We start from the raw sequence: 20,096 nt of genomic DNA on the forward strand, positions 1-20,096 counted from the left end.
TTAAACATGGGGTCGCCATGAGTCGGTGCCTACTTGACAGCTACTAACAACAGGCATGGATAAGAGAATCCTTTCCTTCCTACTGACAAACTGAGAATTCTCACTCCTCTGTGACACCAGAAGGCATGGGCTACCTCCCACAGAGTGAGAAAAGCAAGAGTTGGACTGGATGTGTTAACAAATAAAAGAAAACAAGCACACTGGCCATGAACAAAGTAGCAGATTTGAGCTTAGCTCAATAAAAAAAAAAATATATATATATATATAATCATCATAATAATAAATTTTCATACCTTCAAAATAACCACAGAATTTTAAATTTATTTGTGAAATGCTCTTTATTTCAACATATTTTCAGCTGTTACTGTTTTAACTACAGCACTTTTAAAACTGTACAGTATAAGCAGCATATGCCAAATTTCTAAACATGGCAATACAAAATTATAATTGCATTTGAAAGAGGTTTATAAACATTCTTCTTGTTAAAAGAAAAAATGAAGTAAAAAAGGAAAAGCACAGCCAATGTTTTATAAGAAAATATTTACACTGCATATCTACAAATTAAATGAATTTATTTTTTATCTTTGCTAGTCCCTGGCCAGCCCAGCTCTGAGCCTTTAAGCCAACCGGCTTGTTTCTGCCAACAATAAGATGGGCCATGATACCTTCATTTTCCCAGGCTATACCACAAACTCTTGAGGATATTTATGGCTCAGTGTTAAAATTCTCACTTTCCAAGTGGGGGACCTGATTAGATTCCCAGCCAATGTACCACCCATCTGTCAGCGGAGGCTTGTGTGTTGCTGGATTTCAACTGAGCTTCCAGACTAGGGTAGACTAGTAAGAAAGGGCTGGTGATCTATTTCCAAAAGTCAGTTGATGAAAACCCGATAAATCACAATTGTCCAACCCACAGCTAACACTGAGATAGCACAGGAGTGGGCAGCTTTTTATTCTGTTGTGCGTGGGAACACCATGAGTTGGGGGCCAACTCAATGGCAGCTAACAAGAAGAATAAGATATCCTACACCGCTTTATTTGACTTATGTTAAATCCCATTTTCTGACTTGTTTTCTGATAACTGTTCCTGATCTCTTGAATTTCCCATTCAGGGTCTTTGTTTTGCACCCTGGCCCTGATTGTTATCAGTCCACCAGGTGGCTTGCCACCTGAACAGACACACCCTCCCTATGTGAGTCATCTTGCCATAGGTCAGAGCAGACACCAAGAAGATCAATCCACCCACCTGTCCTCTGGCACCTTAAGTCTGGGGCAGATACTCATGACTACAGGGCTGCTGGACTTATTCCAGCCCTAGGAGTATCACTGAAATGAGACATTTTTACTCCCTGCTATCTTGACTGCACATAGCAGGCACTTACCAATATTTGCTGATTGAAAAAATGAGGTTTTTTTCTTCGATAGGAAACAAGTATCTGCAAAGAGACATGTAGCTCTGGACAATAAGCATGACTCTGTGAAAACTGAATGAAGGCTGGAGGACACCACTGTGAACGGCCTCTATCTTCATATTCCTCAAGAGGAACAAATGCAGGAGACATTACTCAGGGCTATCATAGCCCACTTCCCCAGACCTCTTCTGTCTTTGATGAGGGAACTTTTACTGTGAAATCATTTCAAACGTATATAAAATTGACATTAAAAAAACAACAACAACAACAACAACAAACAAAACACTTTTATTTACTCTTTACCTGGATTTCAAAACTGTTACCCTATTTACTACATTTGCTTAGTCATTCATTCTCTCTCTCTCTCTATATATACACATACATGTACATACATATGCAAAGCCCTGGTGGCACAATGGTAAAGAGCTCATCTGCTAACTAAAAAGTTAGCAGTTTGAATCCACCAGTCACTCCCTGGAAACCCTATGGGGCAGTTCTACTTGTCCTATAAGGTCGCTATGAGTTGGAACCCACTGGAGGGCAAGGGGTTTGGTTTACAGTTGGTATCTATCTATGCAAAGACATATGTACATACACACATGTATTTGTATTTAAACATACATATACACACGTGTGTATACAAAGACTTATATGTGGGGGTATGTGTGCAGAAACATACCCACTTTTTTTTTTTTTTTTTTAACACTTAAGAGTTAAGTTACAAACATAAAAAATAAACCGTTGCCATCAAGTGCGACTCATAGCGACCCCATAGGACAGAGCAGAACTGCCTCACAGTGTTTCCAAGGAATGGCTGGTGAATTTGAACTGCCGACTTTTTGCTTAGCAGTCTTAGCTCTTAACCACTGTGCCACCAGGGCTCCAACACATTGCCCCTTTATTCCTAAATACTTGAGCATGTATATTGTAAGAACAAGTACACTGTCTTATATAATTACAATCCAATTATCAAAATCAGTAAATTAACACTGATACAACTATTCATACTCGTTTAATTGCCCTGATAATGATCCTTTACAGCTTTTTTCCCTTCTCTGAGATCAAATCCAGGATCACACAGTAATTTGGTGTCAAATGTCTTTAGTCTCCTTTAATTTGGAACAATTCCTTAATCTTTAGTTAACTTCATGATGCTGACATTTTCAAAGAGTTCAGCCAGTTAATTTTTAATATCCCTCAATTTGTCTTTATCTGATGTGTGCTCCTGATTAGGCTCCTACCTACCTACTGTCGTGGGGTCAATCCTGACTCAAAGTGACCCTACAGGACAGAGTAGAATTGTCCCATAGGGTTTCCAAGGAGTGGCTGGTGGATTCAAACTGCCAACCTCTTGGTTAGCAGCCTGAGCTCCTAACCACTATGCCACCAGGGCCCCAATTAGATTCCAGTTAAGTGTTTTGGGCAAGAATACCATAGAAATGTCTCATATTTGGCCTGAGGGTACCCCCTCAACTTGCCCTGTCTCCTTTTTTACATAGCAGTTCTACCCTATCATGCAGAGTTGCTGTGAGTCAGAATAAACTCAATGACACATTGCAAGAGCAACAGCACCATTCTCTGAAGGAGCCCTGGTAGTGCAATGGTTAAGTGTTCAGGTGCTAACTGAAAGGTCAGCTGTTCAAATCCACCAGCCGCTCCGCAGGGGGAGAAAAGACCTAGTGATCAGCTCCCGTAAAGATTACAGCTGAGGAAACCCTATCCAGCAGTTCTACAGGGTCCCTATGAGTCGGAATCGACACACGACATCATTCTGTGAGCCCTTCCTTACTTTCTAGCACAAGATGTTCCAAGCTTACTTTGTACTTTCCCCGTGTTTTTGGCAGGAATAACACAGAACTCCTGGAGTCAGTCATTTCTCCAAAGAGCCCTGGTTACTTTTAGTGGAGGCTGTATTTACATTCCATGATCTGGGCTCTAAGTATGCTCACTGCTACTGGGTACAATTGCTTCCAGGCTCTTTTAGCAAACAGAATTAGGAAATATATGCGTATATATTGTTACGGATTAAAATTTTTTTTTTTTTTTAAATATGTGTTGCAAATCCTAACCACTGTATCTCTGGATGTAATAACCATTTGGGAATAGGGTTTTCTTTATTGTGTTAATGAGGCCATATCACTTTTGAGATATAAAAGAACAGATCAGGCAAAATGAAGGAAGCATAGATAGGGGAAGGCAGATGCCACACTACGTGAAGATCCCCAAGGGACAGAGAACAGAAGCTGAAAAGAGACAAGGACCTTTCCCAAGAGCCAAAGGAGAGAGAAAGGCTTTCCCTAGAGCCCGTGGCCTGAATTCGGTCTTCTAGCCCCTAAACTGGGAGAAAATAAATTTCTGTTCATTAAAGATACCCACTTATGGTCTTTCTGTTACAGTAGCACTAAGAAACTAAGACATACATACAAAAGTACATGTAAATACACCTATCTGCCTGCCTGCCTGCCTTCCTACCTCCAAACCCACCAAACCCATTGCAGTGGAGTCAATTCCAACTCATAGTGACCCTATAGAACAGAGTAGAGCTGCCCCATAGGTTTGCCAAGGCTGTAATCTTTATGGAAGCAGACTGCCACATCTTTCTCCCATGGAGCAAATGGTGGGTTCGAACCACCAACCTTTTGGTCAGCAGCCAAGTGCTAAACCACTGGGGCCGCCAGGGCTCCTTCCTACCTACCTATCATCTATCAAAGAACCTTAAGTTCGTACTAATTTCCTAGTATGTATCCAGTACATGCTAGAAATCACTCCATGTTAGTTCTTTGAAATCCTTCTCATTCATTTTTACAGTTTTAGAGCACTTCATGTGCGGTGATACCATAGTTTAAATAGTCTCCTATATATGGGTGCAGCCCTGGTGGTGCAGTGGTTAAGTGTTCGGCTGTTAACCAAAAGGTCGGCAGTTCAAATCCACCAGCTCCTCCTTGGATATCCTATACGGGCAGTTCTACTCTGTCCTATAGGGTCACTATAAGTCAGAATGGACTCAAGGGCAACGGGTTTGGTTTTCGGTTTTTTTATATATGGGCATTTTGACCTCCAGTATTTTTCAATTACAACAATGCTGAATGAAATACATAAACACAGTATTGCCAAATTCCCTTCAAACCGCGTCAAGTTGTATCACAACCAGCAGAACTTAAGAATGCCTGTTTTCCCCACAATCTTTCTAAGAGAATAAATGGTCATTTTGTTGTTGTTCTTGTTGTTTCGCCAATGTCAGGAATCCCACAGCAGAGTACTTTTAGTTTACATTTTCTCTTAGTAAAATAAAAAGCTGAACTGCTTTTAATATGGTTAAGATACATTTTTACATACTTATTTTTTGGTAGTTGTTTTTTCATGACTTTTCTCCACTTTTCTACCATGTTTTTGAGACTTTCCCCCTAATTTTTAAAGAGTTCTTTATATATTAGCAATATTAGCCCTTTGTCTGTGACACATATTGCAAACACTCTCCTAGTCTGTTGTTTTTGACTTTGTTTTTTCATCCATTCCAAAATAACAATAATGATAATGTAGTCAAATTTTTTCATCACTTTCCTTTTACTATATCTAACCTTAGAGTCTTCACCTGCAGCCAGGTGTTAGAGGGCTCCACACATATTTTTGTCTAGTGCTTAACTGGTTTCACTTTTTACATTTAGATATTGGATACATTTGGAGTTTATTCGTGTTAATAGTGTGAACTATGAATCTAAGGTTTATCTTTTTCCAAACGGTTATCTAGTCGACCCAGTCGTGGCTCAGTATATGAAATGTCATCTTATTTGAAATTCCCTTACATACTTCAACTATTGGTAAACTTTCTATTCTATCCTACTAGTCTGCCCGTCTATTCTCATGTGTTTAGTACCACAATGTTTTAATTTACGTGCTTATAGAAAGGTTTACTATTTGTTTGGGCTCAATGTTTTATTATACATACATGCAAGCTTATTTTTCTATATAAACCTTAGAATCAACTTGACTAGCTCCATAAAAAAATGTATTGGTTGTTGGCATTTTTATTGGGATTAGATTAATTTCAGAAATTACCTTGGAGGCTTTGAGTCTTCGTAAGAACAAGTAATATCTTTTGATTTGCCCATGTATACTTTTGAGTCTTTAAGAAATGTTTGAAATATTTCTTCATATATGATTTGGAGCCCTGGTGGTACAGTGGTTAAGAGCTTAGCTGCTAACCAAAAGGTCGGCAGTTCGAATCCACCAGCCACTCCTTGGAAATCCTATGGGGAAAGTTCTACTCTGTCCTATAGGGTCGCTATGAGTCAGAATCAACTCGATGCCAATGGGTTTTGTTTTCATTTTGATTTTAAGTTTATTTTGAAGTATTTTATCTTCTTGGTTGCTACTGTAAATGGGTCTGTCTCTCCCATATTATCATACAACTGGTTATTGTTCCTGTACATAAAGGCTATTGACTGACTGCTGTATGAATTCTTTTCAGGTAGTTTTATCAATCGTTTCCAAGGTCTCCAATGTATCATCTACAAATAATTTCCCTTATTTTCCAATTCTTATTCCTCTAATTACTTTCTTTTGTTACATTAGCACTGGTAATGTCACTTGCTATTACTGCTAAAAAAAAAAAAAAAAAACCCAAACCTGCTACCGTTGAGTCGATTCCAATGCATAGCTACTCTATCAGACAGAGCAGAACTGCCTCATAGGGTTTCAGAGGAGTGGCTGGTGGATTCCAACTGCCAACCCTTTGGTTAGCAGCCATAATTCTTAACCACTATGCCACTAGGGTTTCCTGTTACTGCTAGCATAATGCTAAACAGTAGTGGAGATAAAAGAGATTTTTCCCTTATTCCTCTACTTACTGAAAATATATCCAGTGTTTCCCTATCCAGTAAGATGTTGTTGTTGGGTTAAAGTGCCTATGTGTGTTTTTATGATGTAAGAAAGTATTCACGATTATTTTTCTTAAGTGTTTGTAATCAACAATGGGTACTGAACAGTGTCAAAGTCTTTTTCACCATCTATGAAAATAATCGTATTATTTCTCTACTTCTTGTTGTTGTTGTTAGGTGCCATTGAGTTGGTTCCGACTCATAGTGACCCTAGGCACAACAGAACAAAACACTGCCCGGTCCTGCGCCATCCTCACAATCGTTGCTATGTTTGAGCTCATACTTGCAGCCACTGTGTCAATCCACCTCGTTGAGGGTCTTCCTCTTTTCCGTTACCCGGTACTTTATCAGGCATAATGTCCTTCTCCAGGGACTGATCCCTCCTGACAACATGTCCAAAGTATTTAAGACACAGTCTCGCCATCCTTGCTTCTAAGGAGCATTCTGGTTGTACTTCTTCCAAGACAGATTTGTTCGTTCCTTTTGGCAGTCCATGGTATATTCAATATTCTTCACCAACACCACAGCTTAAAGGCATCAATTCTTCAGTCTTTCTTATTCATTGTCCAGCTTTCACATACATATGATGGGATTGAAAATACCATGGCTTGGGTCAGGCGCACCTTAGTCTTCAAGGTGACATCTTTGCTTTTCAACACTTTGAAGAGGTCCTTTGCAGCAGATTTACTCAGTGCAATGCGTCTTTTGATTTCTTGACTGCTGCTTTCATGGCTGTTGATTGTGGATCCAAGGAAAATGAAATCCTGAACAACTTCAATCTTTTCTCCATTTATCATGATGTTCCTCATTGGTCCAGTTGTGAGGATTTTTGTTTTCTTTACTTTAAGGTGCAATCCATACTGAAGGCAATGGTCTTTAATCTCCATTAGTAAGTACTTCAAGTCCTTTTCATTTTCAGCAAGCAAAGGTTGTGTCATCTGCATAACACAGTTTGTTAATGAGACTTCCTCCAATCCTGATGCCCCGTTCTTCTTCATATAGTCCAGCTTCTCGGATTATCTGCTCAGCATACAGATTGAATAGGTACGGTGAAAGGATACAACCCTGACACACACCTTTCCTGACTTTAAACCAATCGGTAACCCCTTGCTCTGTCTGAACAACTGCCTCTTGATCTATATGTACAGGTTTCTCATGAGCACAATTAAGTGTTCTGGAACTCCCATTCTTCACAATGTTATCTATAGTTTGTTATGACCCACACAGTCGAATGCCTTTGCATAGTCAATAAAACACAAGAAACATCCTTCTGGTATTCTCTGCTTTCAGCCAGGATCCATCCTACATCACCAGTGATATACCTGGTTCCACATCCTCTTCTGAAACCAGGCTGAATTTCTGGCAGCTCCCTGTCAATATACTGCTACAGCCGTGTTTGAATGACCTTCAGCAAAATTTTGCTTGCATGTGATATTAATCATATTGTTCTATAATTTCCACATTTAGATGGATCACCTTTCTTGGGAATAGGCATAAATATGGATCTCTTCCAGTCAGTTGGCCAGGAAGCTGTCTTCCATATTTCTTGGCATAAACGAGTGAGCACCTCCAGCACAGCGTCCGTTTGTTGAAACACCCCAATTGACAGCCCACGTGTCTGTCAGTTTGTCATACTGTGGGAGCTTGTGTGTTGCTGTGATGCTGGAACCTATGCCACCGGTATTCAGATACCAGCAGGGTCACCCATGGAGGACAGGTTTCAGCTGAGCTTCCAGGCTAAGACACACTAGGAAGAAGGACCTGGCAGTCTACTTCTGAAAAGCATTAGCCAGGGAAAACCTTACTAATAGCAGCAGAACACTGTCTGATATAGTGCTGGAAGATGACCTTCCCAGGTTGGAAGGCACTCAAAAGACGGCTGGGGAAGAGTTGCCTCCTCAAAGTAGAGTCGACCTTAATGACATGGATGGAGTAAAACTTTCGGGACCTTCATTTGCTGATGTGGCATGACTCAAAATGAGAACAAACAGCTGCAAGCTTCCATTAATAATCAGAATCTGGAATGTATGAAGTTATGAATCTAGGAAAATTGGAAATTGTCAAAAAGAACGCATAAACATTGATATCCTAGGCATTAGTGAGCTGAAATGGACTGGTATTGGCCATTCTGAATCGGACAATCATGTAGTCTACTATGCTAGGAATGACAATTTAAAGAGGAATGGTGTTGCATTCATCATCAAAAAGAACATTTCAAGATCTATCCTGAAGTACAACGCTATCAGTGATAGGATAATGTCCATATGCCTACAAGGAACAACCACTAAGGCCAAAGATGAAGAAATAAAAGATTTTTATCAGCTGCTGCAGTCTGAAATTGATCAAACATGCAATCAGGACACATTGATAACTACTGGTGTTTGGAATGCAAAAGTTGGAAACAAAGAAGAAAGATCGGTGGTTGGAAAACATGGCCTTGGTGATAGAAGAATGCTGGAGATCAAATGATAGAATTTTGCAAGACCAACAACTTCTTCATTGCAAATACCTTGTTTCACCAACATAAATGGCGACTATACACATGGACCTCACCAGGTGGAACACACAGGAATCAAATTGACTACATCTGTGGAAAGAGACGATGGAAAAACTCAATATCGGTTCAACTGAATCATGTTTCAATTCTTCCTGTTTTAGGTCCATTTTTATTCTTAGATATATAATTTTATTTCACTCTTTGGGTTTTGTTTTCCTATATTCCCAAATAATTGTTTGAGGGTATTTAATTCAGTTCATAGTACTGTGTTACAAATTTCTCCTGCTTTGTGGTTTGTGCTTTGAGGAAATTTTCATCAGCTGACAGATTTTGGTTCTCATTTTCTTTATTCTTATAAAAGCTTTGAAGACTGCTTATGACTTCATTTCATGAACAGGGACAGTGATTTGCTGTGGCTTATACAATTTTTACCTCAAGAGTTCTCTTATTTGTCAGTGTAGCCAAAGTGTGGTTTCTTTAACAGGTGTTTTGTAGGGTTGTGGTGGGCAAGGGGCTTGTGTATTTTCTATTTATTTCTTGTTTTTCCACATCTTAAATTTACTCTCTTGCTTCTTTCTGCCTTCACTACACAGTCCCCAAAGGCAATTTTCCCTATTAGCCCTTTATATTAGTTTCCTACTGCTGCTGTAAAAAATACCACACACTTAGTGGTCTGAAACAACAAATATTCTCTTACAGTTTTGGAAGCCAGAAGTTCAAAATGAGTCTTATAGGCCTAAGGTGCTGACAGGCTTGTTTCTTTCTGAGAACTCCAGTGGTTAGAGTGGTCACCACTCTGTGGCCTTTCCAGCTTCTGGTGACTGTAGGTATCCCTTGGTTTATAGCTAGCTATATCCAATCTCTGTTCTGTCATCATGCTGCCTTCTCCACTTCTGTGGTCAAGTCTCCCTCTGTCTCACTATTGTGAGTATACCTGGGATTAGATACAGGCCTCAACCAGATAACCCAGAATAATATACCCATCTTAAGATCCTTAATTTAATCACAACTGTGAACTTTCTTTTGCCATATGAGGTAAGAGTCACAGATCTCAGGGATTAGGACATGCATATCTTTGGGGCTCATTATCTTCCCTACGGTACCTTCTGTTGTCTGTCTAAGACTATCTTCTTGAGTTCTACAAACCCTTTAAAATTCCTTCCCTGCAGTCAGTGCTCTGACCTACCCCGGTCTCTCTCTCTGTCTTCCCCACCCCTAAGTATTTTTATTGCCCTGGTAGTGCAGTGGTTAAAGTACCCAGCTGCCAACCAAAAGTCAGTAGTTCAAACCCACCAGCCGCTCAGTGGGAGAAAGATGTGGCAGTCTGCTTCCGTAAAGAAGCCCTATGGCACAGTTCTACTCTGTCTTATAGGGTGGGTTACTATAGGTCGGAATAGACTTGACGGCAGCGGGTATGGTTTTGGTTTTGGTATTTTACACTTAGGACTGATGTTCTCTTTGGGGAGAATTTCAGCTCAATCACCCTTTCTTCTTCCTGTGCAACTTTTCCAAAAATCCAGCTTTCCACAGAGGCTTGAGAAAGGAACTTAAGACATGCCTTTTCTGGAAATTGGTTTACCTTTCTCTTATAGAATTTGAAGTCTGTAGTGTTTTCTGTCTTATTGTTATACCTAAAACATGGGGCTTTTAATGATTTTATCAGTTCTTGTTAATCTGTATAGATATCTGGAGCATGGTTAGAGAGATTTGGCTGCTGTTGTTAACCAGCATAAATCCTGTGTTTAACAGGTAAATCATCACTGTTCCGATGTTCACAAAAAAGAGAGCTAGTTATAAACTATGGATTCATTGAATTCCAGGATTGGCATGGACCATTAGGACCACATATGCTAACCATCTAATAAATACCTCTATCTGGCTGTAGCAGAGAAGCCACACTAGATTACCTCTACAAGGATCTACCCTTCAACACCTGAGAATCTCAAAAGTAAACATATTGTTAATGAAATTACTGCTATTACAGTGAACGTGACAGTCCACCTTAATGCTTTACATGGCCATTGTAAATAAACACTGTCAATGTCTTTGCTCCTATTCTCTGTCTATAAAATAGCAATCATAATATTTAAATAAAAACCCTCGAAGAAGTGTTATGATGAATTAGCCAGAGTCTCTAAGTTACTTTGTAAATGAAAGCTTAAGTACAGCCATTTAACTTGATGTATGGGGTTATGAGGCAGAAGCTTTAGTCAAAGACTGTGGTCATATATTAATATTTAACAAAGAAATGGCAGATGAGGAATCCAGGTGTGTGCATCTTGCTACTACAATTTTAGGCCACAAGTACAAGGACTGGCCTGAGATCCTGCAATGCTGTCACTATACCTACTTAAATGGTTAACTTGATTGGTCTCCAATTAACAAGTTTAAAGCACATTTTGAAAACAGTAAAATGTTGGCAGTAATTATTTTGAAGGTAAGAGTATGTGCTGTTAAAATCTCATCCTACGTTCTTGCACCCAACTAAATCGGAAAATAATCAACTCTTCAAATCACACTCTGTAACCACTGTTCAAACTTGACCAAGCACCACCAAAAAATATACTATCCGAGGTCCAGCCCGGATTGTATACTGAGAGTCTGATTGGCCCTGCCTTAGAGAAATCACTCCATTTTATTAGCGCCTCACTTATCTGCTATAAAAATGATCATTTCATAAGTGCTGTTAAAATTAATCAATACATAGCATTCTTTCAAAGAGAGAGAAAGCTTATTCTAGTAATGTATCTCCACACTTTTCCTGGCGCTATTCCCTCTGCTTAGAATGACTTCTCTGATCCCTATCCTAACCTGTTCCAGGCCCATATCAGTTATCACCATCTCTGAGCTTCTCCAGATCTAAACCAGATACAATCATCCCAGCCTCACTAATTTCTTAGTATTTCTTAACACTCATATTTTTGCACTTACACAAATGGCTTATGGTGTAATTTTCTGTGTATATGATGGCCACATAGAGGTATACAGCATAGCTTGCTTTGGTTTACACTAGATACCAACTTGGATTCTGCCACTTATTATATTGTCACCCTGATTGGCTGGCCTATCCTTATAGAGACTCAGGTTCCTTAACAAAGAGGATAACTATATCTGACCCCCTAGCTCTGCCATAGGAATTAAATGAAATAATGCTTGTAAAGTCCTAAATTTAGCCAATAAGTAATGCGCATTAGTTAATTTTATTATTACTGCTATGGTCTCATCCAGCTTTCTGGATATAAACTCCCATCATAATGGAGGCTGTATTATATATCTGTGTCCCAGCAGCACCTGGGACAACACCTTGCACACAGTAGGTCCTCAGGGGGTATACTTTAAATATAATTGAATAAGAAAATACCAGTTGAACAACATTTGTTGAGTTTTTTTTTTTTTATTGTGAAAGCAAAGTGAGAGACGAAAGAGGCATCATTCCTGACCTTTAAATCTTCAACAGCGGAATGTAGTTTAAAAATACATGTAATATAATAAGTATAAATATATTCCACTCGCAGGAATGTGAGTGAAAAAGACCAAGGGAGCGGTACAAAAATCAGTGCTGACTTGGCAACCACAATTTTAAGTGAGAAAAACTTAAACTTATTTTTCCTTCCTTCATTTTTTCCATACATACGTCTCTTTGCAATTCTTCTTACTCCTACTCAAATCTGTGCTTCCATGGCAATGTTTCCACCTTGAAATTCCATCCCTGGAATGCCTCCATTCAGTCTACAACTAGTTCTCCCGCTCTCTCTTTTATATCGGCCCTAGTAAAATGCAAGTCTCTACAACATGTGGAAGGTGAACTACCTCAATGCCTCCCCTGAAGTTAAGGCATATTTTCCCCTTACCCCCCAATATTATACAGGAGTTCTCACATAGAACTATTTGCAGTGCATTTTCATATGTGATGAAAAGAAAGAAGGTCAAAATAATTCTAAAGACTCTGTGATGTGAATTACAGATGATTCAAGTTTGTTCAGATTGAAGCTCTTTGCTCAGTACCAAGACAATATTTAGGGATGTATTTAACAATTAAAACCAGAAAGAAGGAAACAATGCCAGTAAAAAAGTTATCCAACCAGGACTTGTTTCCTACCACCTGATCCTGAGTTTGGCTAGACACTTGAGGTAGCCTGCCAGAGCCTCAGAACTGTTCAGTCAACCCTAATTGCTCTTGGGAGGTTTCAACCAATGTATTCTAAGCCCCGCTCCTATTAGGCTCTTTAACGCTGCTTGAGTTACTCTTAATTCCTCTGTTTTGAGTTGTGCTGCCAAAGTCCCAAAGATCTGAAACACACCATTACCTCTGAATAGATGCTTGATTTGACTACTCTGAAAACCAGTCAGATTCTGGAGAACATCTGCCAAAGTGCCACTAATAAAAGGCTGCTCTGGGGTCAAACTGTGGGCACTAACTTACAGGTCTTCTCCTGAGCTGACAACCAAGAGGAATCCTCAGGAGTACGGTCCCTAGGAGGCCCTCCCATGCTCAAAGGACTTTTTTTTTTTTTTTAATTCACTATTTCTCTTATGTAAAAACCACTATGTGGTGGCCACAGGTGGAGCCCGGGACCTCTGCACAGAGACTCTGGTGTGGGTCTGTAGAAGATAGTTGGTGAATTCCTGCTAATGAGACTTGGCGAACCCAGCCTTTTTCCAGAGGTCTGGAGTAAGACAGCTTTAGGTCTTGGAGATGGCATCAAAGGTGTCCTTGGGAAGTTGCCCAGGATGGCTGTACAGCCGCTGGCTGAGTTGTAGCAGTCATCAATATGGTTATCAGCAGCAGCTCTTTGGGCACAGAGGCCGAGACTATGCCAGTGCCTGTGCGTGGCATGGGGGGATGAGGCACACCAGCATAGAGCTACAGTGGCCTGTCACCTTGCTGGGAACAGTGTGGGGCTTGCCAATCTTGTTCCCCCACTACCCTCACCACAGGGAGATGATGGAGAGCTTGGCCAGGATGACGGCCCCACAGATGGCGTGGCCAACTCCTTGGAGCTCTTACCACCTAGGTTGACATGGCCATTGTAGTTTCCAATAGCAATGAATGCCCTGAACCTGGTCTGCTGGCCAACACGTGTCTGCTTCTGCATGGGCATGATTTTCAAAACCTTGTCCTTGAGGGCTACCCCCAGGAAGAAGTCAATGATCTCAGACTCCTTGATGGGCGTGGGCAGGGAGAAGAGATAGATCTCCTTCAGGGACTTGATCTTCATGTCCTTGACCAGGCAGCCACTCCTTGTTCTCGACTTTGCCTCCTCTAACTGCACAGCCTTGGCCCTGGCCCCAACCACAGCCATAACCCCAGCCTCAAAGGCTACTGCTGAAGCCTCCATGGAAGTTGCCACAGATTCCTATCCTCAGGCTCCCAGGGCCTCCAAGCCTCCTGCAGTACTGGCGTCATCAGCCATTCGGTATTTTCTCAGAGAAGAAGCCCAAAGGACTGCTTTTTTAAGGAAATTTAAAATGATGGCGGACTCACGGATTAAGTCCTGGTGTTCCAGAATTCTAAAGCAGAAAGCTCCTAATTAAAGGGTCTCTCAAGAATTACCAAGAAAATGGTTAGAATGCTTATTCACAAATAGGATCACTAACACAGAAAACGTGCTGATCCCCATGACAGAGTTTTGACTGCTACTGAAAACCAAATCCATTGCCATCGAATCAATTCCAACTCATAGCAACCCTATAGGACCGAGAAGAACGGCCCCACTGGGTATCTAAGGAGCGCCTGGTGGATTCAAACTGCTGACTTTTTGGTTAGCACCCAAATGATTAATCGCTGTACCACCAGGGCTCCTTGACTGCTACAGCAAGACCTAAAACTCCCTGTATCAAAATTACTATTTTATGGCCTCTCTAAAACCTGGACTTTCTCTCAGTTGACTCTTAACAGAGGAGAGAAAGTAGTTTTTCTCTAAACTCTAAATATAAAACAGAGTAGAAAGAAACTAAAAGAATACATTTAAAAAGGCCTAAATTCCCTCAACTTTTAAATCATCACCAATTCCTACTCTATCATTAACACAATATACCATATTGTCATGAAACAAAACTTAAGATTTCATTTGAATGTATGCAGAAATCTAAGTATTGCAGTCAACACACCATGTTAATTAACTCAAAGGCAACTAACAACAATATCATGAAAAGCAAAATATTCCTCAAGGACTTACAAGGTTAAAAATCAAAGGCTTTCATTCTTCACATGAGGTATTGTCTCCTGAGCCAGATTTGCCTTCCAATAGACTTTGATAGGGCCTTAGATTCTGAACCCTTATCTAAGCGATACCCAAGCTGATGGCTACCATTGTTTCTTTAGCTCTTACAAATTTTTCTTTCCTAAATGTCCTCAATTTACGGCAAGGAAGGAAGTCCAGTCAGCAGCAGTAGCTACCCCAGATTCCACTGAGGGATTTCACTGTCAGGATACCTTTCCCCTCCAATTCAGAAAAATGAAAAGTAGTCTGAATATTCTGTTTAAACACTATAACATGGCCAATACTGTGAGAAATATTTCATGTTTGTGTGTGTAAACATAACCCACCCAACATAAACATGTATAAATATGCACATGTATGTATTTAATATATAGAAATATACACATAACATACATATATACACATGTACATTTATATTTACTCTCTGTGTATACAAGTGTGTATTTTATACAAATCCAAAAAAACAAAAACAAAATCTGTTGCTGTCGAGTCAATTCTAACTCATGGTGACCCCAAGTGTTACCACTCCAGAATCGCTCCACAGGGTTTTCTCGGTTGCAATCTTTACGGAAGATGATCATTGCCAGGGCTTTCTTCCACGGCACCACATGCTAGGTCCGAACCACCAACCTTTAGGTTAGTAGATGAGTGCAAACCCATATAGCATATATTTACATATGTAAACTATATACTTGTATGTATATGAGTATGCATGTATGTATATACATATGTGTTGTACACACACACTTCAAAAAAAAAAAAAATACCGTAATCTAAGTAGAGGTGAGCTACTTAGAGGTGAGGCAGAACAATGCTTAATTCAAGGAAATTCCAGTCCACTGTTCAAAAAACAGAGGAGTCCTGGTGGCACAGTGGTTAATACGCTAGGCTGCAAACTGAAAGGTCAGTGATTCGAACCCACTTGCCACTCTGCAAGAGAAAGACGCGGCAGTCTGTTTCTGTAAAGATTTATAGCCTTAGAAACCCTATGAGGCGGTTCTACCCTGCTATGAGTTAGATTCAACCTGAAGACAATGGGTTTATTCAAAAACAATTTAAGTATTTCTCTCCAAAAAAAGATTAAAAATTAAAATATAATTGTAACACACAAACTTCTTAAATCCTCTTTCCCATGTGTTCAAAATCTGAAACATTTGGCAGATCCAGACCTCCTGCCCAACAAAAATTTTACCTTTCTATCCCAGCTATTTTTGGCTCTTATGTGAAATCCCCCAACCCCATACCCCACACTGCCTTTCAAGTTCAATTATTCTCTTTGCCAACAATTCTCTTCCCTTTCCAATATAAATCAAATCATGCTGGTTTGCCAGCTTTTCACTTGTACCCCCATCACCACCCTCAAATTCCATCTTTTTCTCATTACCCACATTCTGCATAACAATGGCCTGCCACAAAAAGCAGCTGGAAACAAGGAGAGGCATGAATACTTCCACATTAACATCTTTTCCTATCTCATATGCCCATCAGAGAATATGCTAGGAAAAAAAAAAAAAATGCTAGAAGATAAAACAAATGAAGATAACATTTGTTTTCATTTTCTGGGAAAAGTGGAAAGAGCATTCCTAAGGTCTGATGGACACTTACATATTCAAGACTTAATTTCCTCAAGTGAAAAGGTTGTTGCAAGAACCAAAGGTAATCGTATATTTTAAAAGACTGCAACAAGTGCTCGTTAATATAAATCTGGTCTCAATTGCCGTGCAATTCAACAGTACCCTCTAACATAAACACTAGGGTTGCTTTTCTTTTTTTTTTTCAGCTTGATAAGTTCTAAAGTAACTCAAGTATTTAAAAAGTGCTTCCCCCTGGGGACTAAATAATACACATATTGAAAACGCATGCTGTCAGCTTTCTGATGCCATGTCATTACAGTTATTTCAGCTGTCCTCTGTCCCCTGCTCACAGGCAGGAAGAAGCCTCCTCTTGATTTGTAAAAGATCAAAAGAAATATTAAGCCTCTATTATCACACCTAAGGGTTATAAAGAAATTGCCTATAACACGGCTGTTATTCTTGTTGTTAGCTACTGTGGAATCAGCCTCCAAGACTCACGGCAACCCCACACGTAACAGAACAAAGCGATGCCCTGTCCTGCGCCATCTCCATGATTGGCTGTGGATCACACTTTTGTGATCGATCCATAGGGTTTTCATTGACTGATTTTTGGAAGTAGATCACGAGGTCTTTTTTCCTAGACTGTCATAGCCTGGAAGCCCTGCTGAAACCCAGCACCATGACAGCCTCCACTGCCAGACAGGTGGCGGCTGTATAGAAGGTACACTGGACGGAAACTGAATCTGGGTTTCCTTCACGGAAGGGAAGGATTCTACCACTGAACCAACACTGCCCTTTATAAATAGCATTATGTTTTTTTTTTATTATTATTAATTTTTATTGAGCTTCAAGTGAACGTTTACAAATCAAGTCAGTCTGTCACATATAAGTTTATATACATCTTACTCCTTACTCCCACTTGCTCTCCCCCTAATGAGTCAGCCCTTCCAGTCTCTCCTTTCGTGACAATTTTGCCACCCTCCAACTCTCTCTATCCTCCCATCCCCCCTCCAGACAGGAGATGCCAACACAGTCTCAAGTGACCACCTGATATAATTAGCTCACTCTTCATCAGCATCTCTCTCCTACCCACTGTCCAGTCCCTTTCATGTCTGATGAGTTGTCTTCGGGGATGGTTCCTGTCCTGTGCCAACAGAAGGTTTGGGGACCATGACCGCCGGGATTCCTCTAGTCACAGTCAGACCATTAAGTCTGGTCTTTTTATGAGAATTTGGGGTCTGCATCCCACTGATCTTCTGCTCCCTCAGGGGTTCTCTGTTGTGCTCCCTGTCAGGGCAGTCATCAATAGCATTATGTTTTTAATTATACAAAATCTCCCCTTCTACCCTCCCTCCCATAGAGAAGTCATGTGCTTTGAGCAATGCAAAGAATCTGAGGGTTTGTTTTTTTTTTAACTATTGTATGGAGATGATTTTCCTCCCCACCCCCCCCCCACAACTTAATGGCAACTTTTTTTGTTTTCTATTGTTAACTGCAGAGCCCTGGTGGCGCAGTGGTTAAGAGCTACGGCTGCTAACCATTTAAAGTCAGCAGTTCAAATCCACCAGGCACTCCATGGAAACCCTATGGGGGCAGTTCTACACTGTCCTATAGAGTTGCTATGAGTTGGAATCAACTGGATGGCAATGGGGTTGATAACTACTTTCCATTGAAGTGAATTAATTTGTTGTATAGCTTCCACTGAATTGTTTCCCATTTATATTGACATTACCTTCAAGGGGTAACACCTTCACATTCTAAGCTCACCAAAAATTACTTGATTCTTACTCATCTTTGCCTTAACGATTTCACATCTAAGTCGGTCAAACTTTTTTTTTCTGTATCCTTTCAGAGTCCTACTTTTGGAACCCTGCAGATATCTGCATGGTGTCATAACTAGATCATTCATGTAACTCACGTACATCACAGGACAGAAGATGAGCTAAACATCTCAGTATCCATAGGAAAAACCAGCAAAATCAGAAAGCTGGCCTTATTTTGTACAATGATGTGGAATATTTGATCAATGAGGGCTTATGCCAGTTTTTTCTTCAATGATTTTGATTTTCCTAAAAAAAAAAAAAAAATCCAGATAACAACGGTATAGTTCTGGCTTCAAGATGATTTCTGTCAGGGTTAATATAAGTGAAAGACGTTCTAAGTGGTTGGCGGTGTTTTGCCAACAAGGGAAACGGATCACTAGTTATCCCACATCTCCAAAGAGCATTCACAACAAGGTAAGTGACTGGAGTTATGAGCTGTTCTACTGCAGCGAAGCAACAGGTCATTTGCCAGGTATTTGAAGAAAAGGTACAACAGAGAATCAACGCTATTCTGAAAATTTAGGTCAAAACTAAGATTTTGGGAACAGTTCAGAGAAAAGCACATTAAAAAAAAAAATTCTGATTATTTGAATAAATATCATCATTGTCCTTTCCCTTAGCTATGGTATCCTAGACTTCTTTCAGAACAAACACTTATGATGTATTTATAAAACAGGATATTTTCCCATCTTAAAAAATATAAAATGTCAACGAATTAAAAAAAAAGACACTAGGACTTTCACCTAAAACACTGCACAAAAATTCTTAAATAGGAACTTAATTTGCTGTGCAAACTTTTACCTAAAATACAATAAAAAATAAATAAATAAAATGAGACACTAGAGTATGTGTGTTTACTCTGACATTAAATGCAACTTTCACATACACGCACGTCCAATTGCTAGGGAAGGACAGAGGTGGATGGACTCCACTGCCAAAGAGAAATTAGGGATGGGATTTTTCAAAACTGGAGCGGCAGTGGGAGAGGGGAATACTGTGACCCGGGTCTTATATGTAAGGTTTTTAATTTACTATTTTTTTGTTTCATTTTGTTGGGGGTTAGGAAATGGGGGTATGCACCATTACTTACAGCCAGGAGAGAAGCAGACTGTTCTGACCAGCAAACCAAGCCGGAATCCCATGTTGGAGGTGAAAAGCGATACCCTTACAGTGTGCCACAGGTACACAAACACCCAGTCTCAGATTTTCAGTCAGGCTGAATACATTAAAGTGAAACAAATATTTACTGAGAACTTAACTATATGCATCAGGGACAGTGGTGTTTCAGTGGTAGAGTCCTCACCTTCCATGCAAGAGACCCAGGTTCAATTCCCTGCCCATGAACCTCAAACGCAGCCTCCAGTGGAGGTTTGTGGGTTGCTATAAAGCTGCACAGGTTTCAGGGGAGTTTCCAGACTAAGATGGGCTACGAAGAAAGGCCTGGTGATCTATCCCACTGTCAACAAGTTGATTCCGAGTCATTGAAACCCTAGAGGATAGAGTAGAACTGCCCCATACGGTTTCCAAGGCTGTGAATCTTTGCAGAAGCAGACTGCCACATCTTTCTCCCATGGAGCAGCTGGTGGGTTCGAACTGCTAACCTTTCTGGTTAGCAGTCAAGTGCTTTAATCACTGCACCACCAGCGTTCCTCCCTTGTGATCTACTTTTGAAAATCAGCCAATGAAAAC

General features: G+C 40.2%; 1 protein-coding gene and 1 pseudogene across 4 annotated transcripts in view; both read right to left on the minus strand.

The window, feature by feature from the left end:
* The window catches only part of KLF12 (KLF transcription factor 12), a 493,194-nt gene that overhangs the window by 228,250 nt on the left and 244,848 nt on the right, over positions 1 to 20,096 (minus strand). The gene's annotated exons all lie outside the window — the stretch shown is intronic.
* On the minus strand, positions 340 to 18,007 carry LOC126058078 (40S ribosomal protein S2-like; annotated as a pseudogene).

Source organism: Elephas maximus, chromosome 14 (genome assembly GCF_024166365.1).
Source record: "Elephas maximus indicus isolate mEleMax1 chromosome 14, mEleMax1 primary haplotype, whole genome shotgun sequence".
NCBI lineage: Eukaryota > Metazoa > Chordata > Mammalia > Proboscidea > Elephantidae > Elephas > Elephas maximus.